Here is an 11,710-nt window from a genome sequence, read left to right as displayed (position 1 = left end):
GATCACTATCGAATTTTATTACTTAACTCTATATCATGCGACATCCAATCAGTTATTTTAAGGAATATGTTAAGATCTCAGTATTTTAGAATTATTCGTATTTAAATTATTGTTCTAATACTATTTTCCAATTCAAAAAAAATTGCTTCGACTACACTTTTAACTCTATTTTTTTCTATGGATTTCCATAAATCATAATAATACAAAGGATAATATTTATTAGTATCAAATTAGTCAGATAATTAAGTCGTTATAAAATTGAGTCCAAAATCTAATATCGACACTCATAAAAGATTTTATGAATTTACATGTTTTAAGAAAAGTTTAAAATTTTCGCTATTTTTTTCGGTGGGTTACTCCAGTGGCTCTAATGTGACACTCCAGATCGGATCGGGCTATCCTCATCGATCTGAGGGGGTTACATTTAGTGGTATCAGAGCTATGGTTTGAGTCAAAAATTTTAAAGATAGACCAGCCGGTCGAATGTCAAAATATGTCTGATCAGTACATGCCCCTAGACTGCAATCATACCTCTCTGAGCCGGAACTCCAGGGATGAGTCCCTATCTGTAGTAAGTAATCCAAAGTTTCTATCTGTTAAGGCTATACTTGTACAAAAAGGAATACCAGTAACATCTATCTAAACGCTGTGAAGTACCTCACGATCCATGTGAGAGTTATTTATCTGAAAAATTCTGACTTAACTCCGGAAATGAAATTGGGATATGCTACTGCTCTATGAGTCTATTCTCGTGACAAAGACTGAATTGATTACTCAAGGAAATTTTCGTTCGAATTCTTTTATTGAAATGAGGAAAAGTTATGATAAGAATGTATGCTCAGCTGGTTAAGGATTAGTGGAGGATTCGTACTTTTGTAAAAGCTACTTAAAGATATGAGAGAACTGATGGAAGTTTTATTTATGCAATTATGTGACTTAAAAGAATTTCGAGGACGAAATTCTTTTAAGGGGGAGAATTGTAACACCCCAATTTAGGGGCTAAATTTAAGAAATTATAAAGTGGTGAATTTAATTGGTATTTTTGGAAGAAATTGGGGATTAAATTGTAAAATTTCAAAGTTGACAGACCGTTTTAAGAAGTGCAGAAAGTTCAGTGATTAAACTCATGGTTTACCCATTTTTATTATGGGATGAACTATAAACCCCATTTGTCGTGCTCAGTTTCCAGTTTGTTTCCAGTTTTCCTCTTCCCCTTAACCCCTTTTTCAACTCTGATCTACTCGTCGTTCGGCCTCCGATCGACGAGCCAAAACCACCATCGTGTTCGTTGTCGAGCGAGGAACAAAATCCCTCAAATCTTTCATCGTGAATCGTCACCGTTCGTCATTAATTTCAGTCGGAAATATCGTCGGTAATAACTCGATTTCAATTGGTTTTTCGTCGATTCACGACGATCCGATGATCTGTTTACGACACCTCCCGCACCATCGTGTTCCTTGCATCGTTCCGAGTCTGCCGGTGTCATCCTTGGTCTCCGTCGACGGTGGCGCGTGAGGAGGTGAAGCGGTCAAAGTTTCCGATTTGTTGAAATCGAGCTCTTACCGACGATACTTCCGACTGAAATTAACGACGAATGACGATGATTCACGATGAAATGTTTGAGAGGTTTTGTTCCTCGCTCGACAACGAACACGATGGTGGTTTCGGCTCGTCGATCGGAGGTCAGACGACGAGTAGATCAGAGTTGAAAGAGGGGTTGAGGGGAAGAGGAAAACTGGAAACAAACTGGAAACTAGGCACGGCAAATGGGTTTATAATTCATCTCATAATAAAAATGAGTAAACCATGAGTTTAGTCACTGAACTTCCTGCACTTCTTAAAACGGTCTGTCAACTTTGAAATTTTACAATTTAATCCCCAATTTCTTCCAAAAATACCAATTAAATTCACCACTTTATAATTTCTTAAATTTAACCCCTAAATTGGGGTGTTACATCGACCAAAACTAAAATGATTTCAAATACGATGTCATTACTGATTCTTTATCAGAAAATAAGAAAATTGAAACGGTTCTCACTTTGACGCATGCTATTGATAAAACACTTCACGATGCTGTTAAACATTCATTGTACATTAAAAAAATAAAGTTAATGGTTAGTTAATATAAATTTAAAATGAAAATGTCATTACCGTGTAAGTTAACATTTACAATTCAAAAAATTTATCCTTAATCAAATGTTTTGTTATGCCTTATAAAGATCCATTTGATTATAATTATGATTTGTTTGGAATCTGCATAAACATTTATGGCTACCAGAATTATATATAACTATTACTTATAAAAATTCTTTTAATAGAAAGGGAAGCTTTGAAACAGAATAAGTAATGTATAATGCCAGCAACACCAAATTAAATATATGATACAACATGCAATTATATATAATAATGTAATTTGATAATATTGAAATAAAAAAAATACTTCATATGTGACACTATCGAACTTTGATTTAATTCTAAAAGAGTTATCATCATATCAAGTGGTTTCAGTTATAAATAAAGTTATTTTTAGATGTTTTAAGTTTGAGCAATTGTATCTATAGAATATGTGTGTTATTAAAAAGTTGATTTTTTTTAAATAGATATTATCTTATAATCACTTCAAATTATTTAAAAAAAATATTCTCAACGAGATGCATATAAACCCAAAGAAAGTAGCTGAAGTAGAGGCTATAAGGCTTCTCATACACATTCATTTGGGCTTAGAATCCTAGAGTTTGGACTTTCTCTCCAACTAATTTCAATGATTTTTCGCAGCGACCTATCCGATTTAGACTTGTTTTGGTCCAATTAATACATTTAATTATTTAAAAATAACATTACTTAATATTTATATTCTAAATATATGTAATTCTTTTTTTAATAAAGATGCAATGAAATAAACCTATTTCTAGAATTTACTCATCTTTCCACGATCACTAAAAATAGAATGAAAGATGAAGAGAAAGGATAATCCATTAATTACTTTATGTCACATAATGTTACGAAGAGTAATGAAATTATTTTTATTTTCTTTATATATTAAATCAACGTTTTCCTTTTCTATATGGACTTGATTCTTGAATCAATGAGAATATTATAATTTTATTATTTAAATATATAGTTTCTTTTAATTATTTAAAAATACATCAGTCGTTAAAAGTTATTTAGAGAAATGATATCTACTTTTATAACTTAAGCAAAAGTTCGTCCTATCGAACATACCTTCTAAAAATCATTTTTTATGAACCTGTTTTTATCTTACGTGATGATCAAATCAACAAATGTCTTGATTCACGTAAAAGACGTGAATATACCTTTCAGAGTTGATATTAGATATTTTATTTTTAATAAGTTCCAATGTTTTTTTTTATTTAATATTTATTTAATTATGTAAGCATCCAATTCTGTTCCGCTAATTTAATCTAAATTTGAGACTCAAGGTATTGTTTCTAAAGTTTTATCATTTTTTATGTTTGTCGGTTCAATTTAATTAAAAAAAGTAAAAGTTTAAAGATCGAAAAAGATGAAAAATTAATAACTAAAATGATTGTTTATAAAAAGTTTGAGAACTAAAAATATCATTAAACAAAAGTATTACAATGCATAAGAATTAAGAAAAATAATAATAAATGAATTGGTTTTTAATACTATCTTATGTCTGTTGGTAAAATAGACTGTTGTAAAATGAGACGATAACAATAACTGAAAAAATGTTAAAGAAAACAATCAAACGGAACAATAATCATGTCGTGTTGATCCACTGACTTAGAAGCAAATTTGTCTCGATGTATGTAATTGTTATAATGGACGAATAACCCATGAGGTTAGCACGGTCTCTCCAAATTTTGTAAACTCGAAAAAGAAAGTGGACTTAGATGTTACTACTCTTCTATCAACTCGAAACATAACTCAAAAAATGTTTATGAAAACCAAATAGGGTGTTTCAAAGAAAATGTCATTTGCTGATGGATGATAAAATAAATAAAAGTGCCCATTGTTTATGGACTAAATAGTGAGGATAAAAATATCATTCTAAACACAATTTAAAGCTATTTAAAATATAATTAAATAGTATTAGAATGTTTTGAATATGAGCATTTTCGTTACACTACTCACATCCCTAACAACCCAAAATAAAGATAAAAAGGGGGGACGTTAGATTAGGGTTTGTTGTCATGGATAAAGCAAGCACGAGGTTATTTATACTATTTTAGGGTATTAAATATAGGTAGATCCGACGAATTTGAGTTGGATCGGAGTATCCAATATGAATATGAAATAAGAAATTATAATTTAACTAATACCAGGGTGATTAAAGAGGAGACTTCATTAGCGGTTAAAAGCAAAGAGAGGAGAGTGGAGAAGGCTCTTGCATTTTTTTTTTATCACTTTATAGACATAATTTTTAGAATCTAAAATTTCACAAAATAATAATATTTCATTTAATTGATAATAGCCTTCCCTTCGACTCTTTGTTTTGATAGAAAAGAGACGACCTCCAACGCATAAAAACAGCGATCCAGTGGTTTTAGGTACAAAGCGAACGTGTTTTGTGGGTTGGAAGAGCTTTGGGCTCAGTGTTCTTTTTGTTTAGCCCAAATTTTCCTTGTATTGTGTTAAAAGAAAGCACATATGATTTACGAATCTTAAAACTTCACACCATTATTATTATTATGCCCCAAAGGGCAAGGCTGCAGTTCTTGCAGTTTACTAGAAACTGCACTCTAACTCTGGATTCCTTTAATTGTTGTTCAAAAACTGTGGGTTCCCTTAACCATCATTATTAGTCTTTGATCAACGAAAAAAGTGATGGACGTGGCAGCAATTTATCATCTGCATTTTGCTACCACTCACGGTGGTTTTTCAAAGCCACCCACGTACATATGGACATTTCATAAACCCCTCTCCAAACGCACCTCCCTCATGTGTGATTCCTGTCGCTTTTTCAAACAACTATTTCCTCATTTTCTTACCATACTTTCCATCACTTTATTTGTGAATTTGAAACAAACTAGAATGAAGAATCTTAATAACAGCATGAACTAGTGTAATGGTGAAAGGTTTTACTAACATCTCGGAAAATACCAATTATCGTGTCCCAATTTGTGTCAGTCACTCAGTCAGATAACAAAAGTTGACTAATCTTTGATTTAACACATTGTATGTTCGGCATTGATAATTACTAATCATACTTCCCCAATCCTCTTTATCAACTGTTTTGGAAAGAAATGCCAAAACACAAGTTATTATATATATATGCCATGTTATTGGTCTTGTGTTCCTATATTCGTTATAAAACTCGAAAAAAAATTAATGACACTAACCCAATATTAAATATGGTATCACTGATTTTGGTTTAAGGTTGTCCCGGTTTAAGGTTGTCCCATTGGAGGACCTTAACCCCACTCATTGACCAAGGATAGAGAATTCATTGTTAGTTGCCCATGCTGCTATTAATTATGTCACTAATCATATGGTTTTTGTCTTAACATTGTCATTCACTGTAATTAATCTGACTACCAACCAAAATAACAGTCTCTACCCCTATGACCCATGCAACAACCACCACTCACCACTCACCACTCATTTCTATTTATCAATATTACTAATATTTTTTTAATGGATATAAACGATTTTATGAAAATTGATTTATTTCATGTGGTAAACCATAATGTAGTATTAGTAGTTAGAAGATCGAAGCTCTAGATTTTAAAACACAATGATATTTTGTGTAGCATTGAAGCGCATAGTGCCAAGATCTTTTTTATAGCATGATTTTTAATGGTTTTAATCATATTGGTAATTAGAAGTGAGTATTAGATCAAGTTAATTTCTTTTACTAATTAGTTAAATTAATGGATTTTATTTATCAATTTATATTATGGTTTTAATCAGCTTGTAACTAGAAGTGAGTATTAGATTGAGTTATTTTTTTCTAATTAGTTAAATTGGTGGATTTTATTTGTCAGTTTATCTAATAAAATTTAATGAAATTCGAATTGGATATATTATTTAAATTATTTTTCAAAAATGTTATTCTTATATAGGTGAATCTTAAAGAAAAATGTACGTACAATAAAAATGATTAAAATCAAATATTAACTATAAAATTATTTCCATAAGATCTATTTACTAATTTCCGTCAGTTTGATTGATAATTTATTAATTTAATTAAATCTATTAAAAAATCACCTTTTATTAAAATGCAAAAAGAAAAATAAAAGGCATGATTTAAATTATATTGGATCCTTTTGGAATTAATATTGCATGTAAGACTTTCCCCCTAAAATCCAATATTTGATACGAGAAATTAATATTTTTATCTGAAACAAGAAAAAGTTAGGAGGAGACAATATTTATTTAATCTGATATAACGTCTGAGAATAAAGTTTAATTAATTTATGAAATAAGTAGAACAATAAATGCCCTAATAAAAGAGACAACCTCCGCAGCCCACAACTAATGTACACAAACCGCCTTAAAAAAAATACAAAAACACTCTTCCAATAATTGCCAAAATCTATCAACACGAATCAAATCATTGTATTTAACAAGAAAATGCAAGAACAAAAACTAATAATAATGGTAAAATAAACTAAATTGAATTTTAATTCGATTGTTTTTATATTATTAAAACCTCTATGGAGCTGTTTGGTTCAAGGAATGTGAGATTCGGAATGAAATCCACATTCTCATGTTTGGTTGGCCAAAAATCTCATTTCCGGTAATATTTTATTACCAATAGTAGATTTTTTTTAGATATATTACTGGGAATATCATTACCTCCCTTTCTTTAGGTATTGTTAGATTACCGACGTTTTGGACTAAAATACCCTTAATTTTTTTAAAAAAATATCATTATTCTGTCACTGAATAATAAAAAATCTACGAAGGTTAAATTACAAACTTATCTTTAAACTATTTTAGATTTACAAAAAAATCTAATTAAAATTTTATACGAAGTTCAGGGGTTAAAATAAAATTTTACCATTTCATTAAACATTTTTATATTTTTAATTTTGTAAAAAAATATATATAAATTTTATGAATTTAAATTTTTAAATAAAATATATAAATATTTTCTAACTTGTTAAAAAACAAATATATAATAAGGATAATTTGGTTAAATAAACATTTCAATAATCTTTTATTCCTTTAACCAAACACGATAATTTTACATTCCTGCTAAACCAACCAAACATAAAATACAACATTCTCAGTAATTCTATTACTTAGTAATCTTACATTCATCTTATATTCCGTGAACCAAACGCACCCTATGGGTTTTGATTGCCATTTTTATAGGTATTTTATGGCGTGAAAGAGAACAACTAAACTATATTTGTATACCATATAAACAAGATAAAATAACTTCAGTGACCGAAAATGCCTTATAATATACGATTTTAACCAAATTTTTTTGGATTTACGAAAATAACCAACAAATTCGCAACTCAGTTTCCAAATTGCAACGCGAATTTGTAAATCACGTTGCGAATTTGGAAATCGCAACGCGAATCTGTAAATCGCAACACATAAGTCAAATTCGCAACGCGATTTCCAAATTCGCAACGTGATTTACAAATTCGCGTTGCGATTTACAAATTCGCGTTGCGATTTACAAATTCGCAACACTAAATTTCAAATTCGCAACTCGATTTTCGAATTCGCAACACGAATTTTAATTTCGCAACATGTTTTATTTTCGCAACACAAATGTTTTTGGTATATAACTACGCAGCATCAACTCATAACCTAAATCCCTAAATCGCAACTCATTCCATCTCCATCTATCACTCTCTCCGGTGACATCCGTTCCTATATCCAACGACATCCTTCCCCATCTCTAATTTTTTTTACATAATTTTATTTCTATATAATTTTTCAATTATTTCTCTCCCAAACTATCAACTATCAACTTAATAAATGTATGTTCTTCTCTAAGTTAGTGATGATATGTAGTTTATAGCTCGTTTGTTTAGTAAATTAATTTACAATTTGTATAATGAAATCATCTAATGTTGATCATGTTTGGATAGATTTGTGTTTTGGAGGGTCATGGGAGAATGTTAATGGTGTTTTACGATATATGCCTTTACCCATGAATCTTCAACTAAAACTGTTATTAAAAAAGTTAACTTATGAAACTCTAATGTTACATGTTGCAAAGAAATTGAATTTAGAGCCTCTAAGTGGATTTAGATTATCTTATCAGAGAAAATGTAAAGTTTATTTGTTAACCGACAATGAATATGTTGAACGATTCATTGCTTACATTAGTGTTTCGCAAGAAGATGATGTTACATTGTATGTTGTTGAACCTATAAGTAGTGAAGTTGGGTCAGTAGCGGGTAGTAATCAACTAAGTTCTTCAACCCTAATTTATGGTGCTCACAATGTACAACGTTATTATTAACCTCAAAATTTAATGGTTTCACCACAATTTCATCACCAAGAAAATTTTGTTTCACCACATTTCCAATACCAATACCAATCACAATCTCAAAACCCACAATCTTTTCCTAATCCAAATCCCAATCAACTAAGTTCTTCAACCCTAATTTATGGTGCTCACAATGTACAACGTTATTATCAACCTCAAAATTTAATGGTTCCACCACAATTTCATCACCAAGAAAATTTTTTTCACCACATTTTCAATACCAAACACAATATCAAACACAATCTCAAAACCCACAACCTTTTCCTAATCCAAATCCCAATCAACTTTCAGCACCAAATTCCGGTTTTCGTATTGACCAGTTAGACGATGATGGGCCAACAGAAAAAATTGTGAGTACTAGTCAGTATTCAAAATTTGATCTTGGTCAATACCCGGACTTTGATCTTGGTCAATACTCGGATTTTAATGATGTTTCAAAAGAAGAAACAGACTCTGCGTGTAATGATTTTGATATTGGTCAATACCTGAATTTTGATGATGAAACAGCCTCTGCCGAGGAAGATGTTGTTGATGATAATGAGGAGGAAGTTACGGCTGTGAATGAACATGTTAAACATCCATTCTGTAATTCATATAACCCTGAAGAAGAAAAAGAAGAAGAAGAAGTCCCCGAAGAAAAGAAAAAGAAGAAAATGCCACGGGAGTATAACTGGAATATGCCAGAATTACTTCAGATACCAGAAGAAGAGTTGGTAAAGATAGCAGCTGATTGTTACACAAAAGTTATTCATATCAAGAAAGATAATTGTTTTGATACAAAGGAAGACTTGAAGATAGCTTTGTATACGAAATGTGTGAAAGATGTCTATCAACTAAAAGTTAACAAATCAAGAAGATCATTTCAAAACAAGGTGTATGATTGACAAAAACTGTACGTGGCGTATGATTGCAAAGAAGATAAAAGATTGCGAAATGTTTCAAGTTAGGACTCTTATTGATAAACATACATGTTCAAGAACCCAAGTTTTTCCTCACCATAGACATGCAAACAAAAAGGTGTTAAGTGGTTTTCTAGCTGAGTTAATGTTTTTGAATGACAGGGTATATCGGGGACATAAAATTATGACTGACATGAATGCTCGGTTCAAGATTAGTATCTCATATTCTCAAGCTTGGAGAGCCAAATGTTATGCCTTGGAATTGTTGAGGAGGTCGCCAGAAGCATCGTTTGCCCAACTGCCGGCTTATTGTCACAATTTAAAGCTGAAAAATCCTGGGTCGGTAACTCATATCAAAACAGATAGATATAGACGCTTTGAGTTGCTGTTTATCGCCATTGGTGCTGCGGTTAGTAAATCAATATAATTTTGTTGACTCATTTTTGTTAGTTACATGCATTTCACATTTAAATGATTATATTTCTTGTGTATATTATTTTGTAGATTCGTTCATTTATTACTTGCATGCGCCCAATTATTATAGTTGACGGAGCACATTTGAAAGGTCGATACCTTGGAGTAAACTTATTAGCAGTAACCATGGATGCTAACAATGGGATACTGCCAATAGCTTACGGGGTTGGCAAATATGAAACCTTTGTTTCATGGACATGGTTTATGGGGCATCTTAGGGATTACATAGGTCCTATTAGCAATCTGACAATCATATCCGGTAGGGCAAACTCAATTGACAACGCTGTTAGAAGGTGTTTCCCAGATGCTTTTCATGGACTTTGTGGTGTTCATTTGTACAGAAATCTAAAATCAATGTCTGCTGGTATAAAAAATCACAAATGGACATACTGGAAGACTGTAAAAGCTTATCGGGAAGTGGATTTTAATAAGCATATAAATTGTTTAATACGTATTTTGCCTCAATGTTCTCAAACACTAGAAGATGTCGGGTTTGAAAGATGGTCAAGAGTACATCAACTTGGAGCAAGATATGGTTTCATGACATCTAATAGTGCAGAATCAATCAACGCTCTAAGTCGTCATTCTCGAAAATTACCCATTACTATGTTAATGGAGTTTTTTCGAGCCTCTATTCAACAGTGGTACTACAAGAAAAGAAACCATGCAGGTATTATTTCTTTAAATTCGTAACTTATCATATTTAATATATATTTTACTAAGTATTATTTATTTAAATTTATAGGAACATTGGAACGTCGTGTTACACCATGGATTGAAAAAAAGATAACGAAACGTGTTGTGAAGTCAACGTCGTGGAGAGTTGAACCATGTTCAAACACTTTGTTTGAAGTATTGGATAATAACTTAAATGTGCTTGTCGATCTAAATGCAAAGATGTGTAATTGTATGAAATGGAAAACATTTGGTTATCCGTGTGGCCATGTTATAAAAGATGCTCTTCATCTAAACCAAGATGATTCAAATGCATACGCTATGGATTGCTACACTACAAAAGTATATCGACAGACTTATGTCGAGATTGTCTACCCTATTCCACATCCTTCTGAGTGGGACATACTAGATGACTTACAAATAGTTTTGCCACCAGTCATGGACAACAGACTACCTGGCCGACCAAAAAAACATGATCGTATACCGTCTAAGGGTGAAGAGAAGAGGATATCAACATGTAGTCAGTGCAAGGAAAGTGGTCATACAAGGTTGACCTGTGGATCACCAGTGCCATCACAATAATCTTTTCCTCTACCAAAATATGAATCCTCATCAAAATCCAAAGCTCACATGGTGCCAAGCAAAAGGAAATCAAAATCGCAATCAAAATCAAAATCTCAATCACAACCGGCTTCACCTTTTGGGACTTATTAACTTAGGTGATTTTTAAATGCAAACGTTGTATATGTGTATTTTATGTGTGAATGCATACATTTTCAGTTAGACATGCATTAGTAACTTGAGTTTGAATATTGCTATGATCTGTTCAGTTGTTATCACTTATCAGATTGTTGTCTTTTATCTTTTTCAGTTGTATTTTATGTAGTCAAATATGCAACGTGAAAATCAAATTCGCAACGCAAAAATCACAATGCGAATTTGACTATCGCAACAATCAAAACAAGAAAATCGCAACGCGAATTTGACTTTTGGGTTGCGAAAGTGTACCTTTAACATGTCTTTTTTACCTTCAACATAATGCATATTGAAAATTAAACAACAAATCAATTAAACATTGTTGTGGATACATTATTTGAACATTGTTATGGGTATATTATTTGGAAAATAATGTTTCGGACTTCGTTAGAAATAACCCTTTTTCATCGGATTAATTTCATTGTTGTGGGTACATTATTTGAACATTGTTATGTATAAATTT

The sequence above is a fragment of the Hibiscus syriacus genome, unplaced genomic scaffold (assembly GCF_006381635.1).
Source record: "Hibiscus syriacus cultivar Baekdansim isolate YM2019G1 unplaced genomic scaffold, ASM638163v2 tig00110813_pilon, whole genome shotgun sequence".
Taxonomy (NCBI): domain Eukaryota; kingdom Viridiplantae; phylum Streptophyta; class Magnoliopsida; order Malvales; family Malvaceae; genus Hibiscus; species Hibiscus syriacus.
This window is presented reverse-complemented; position numbering follows the sequence as displayed.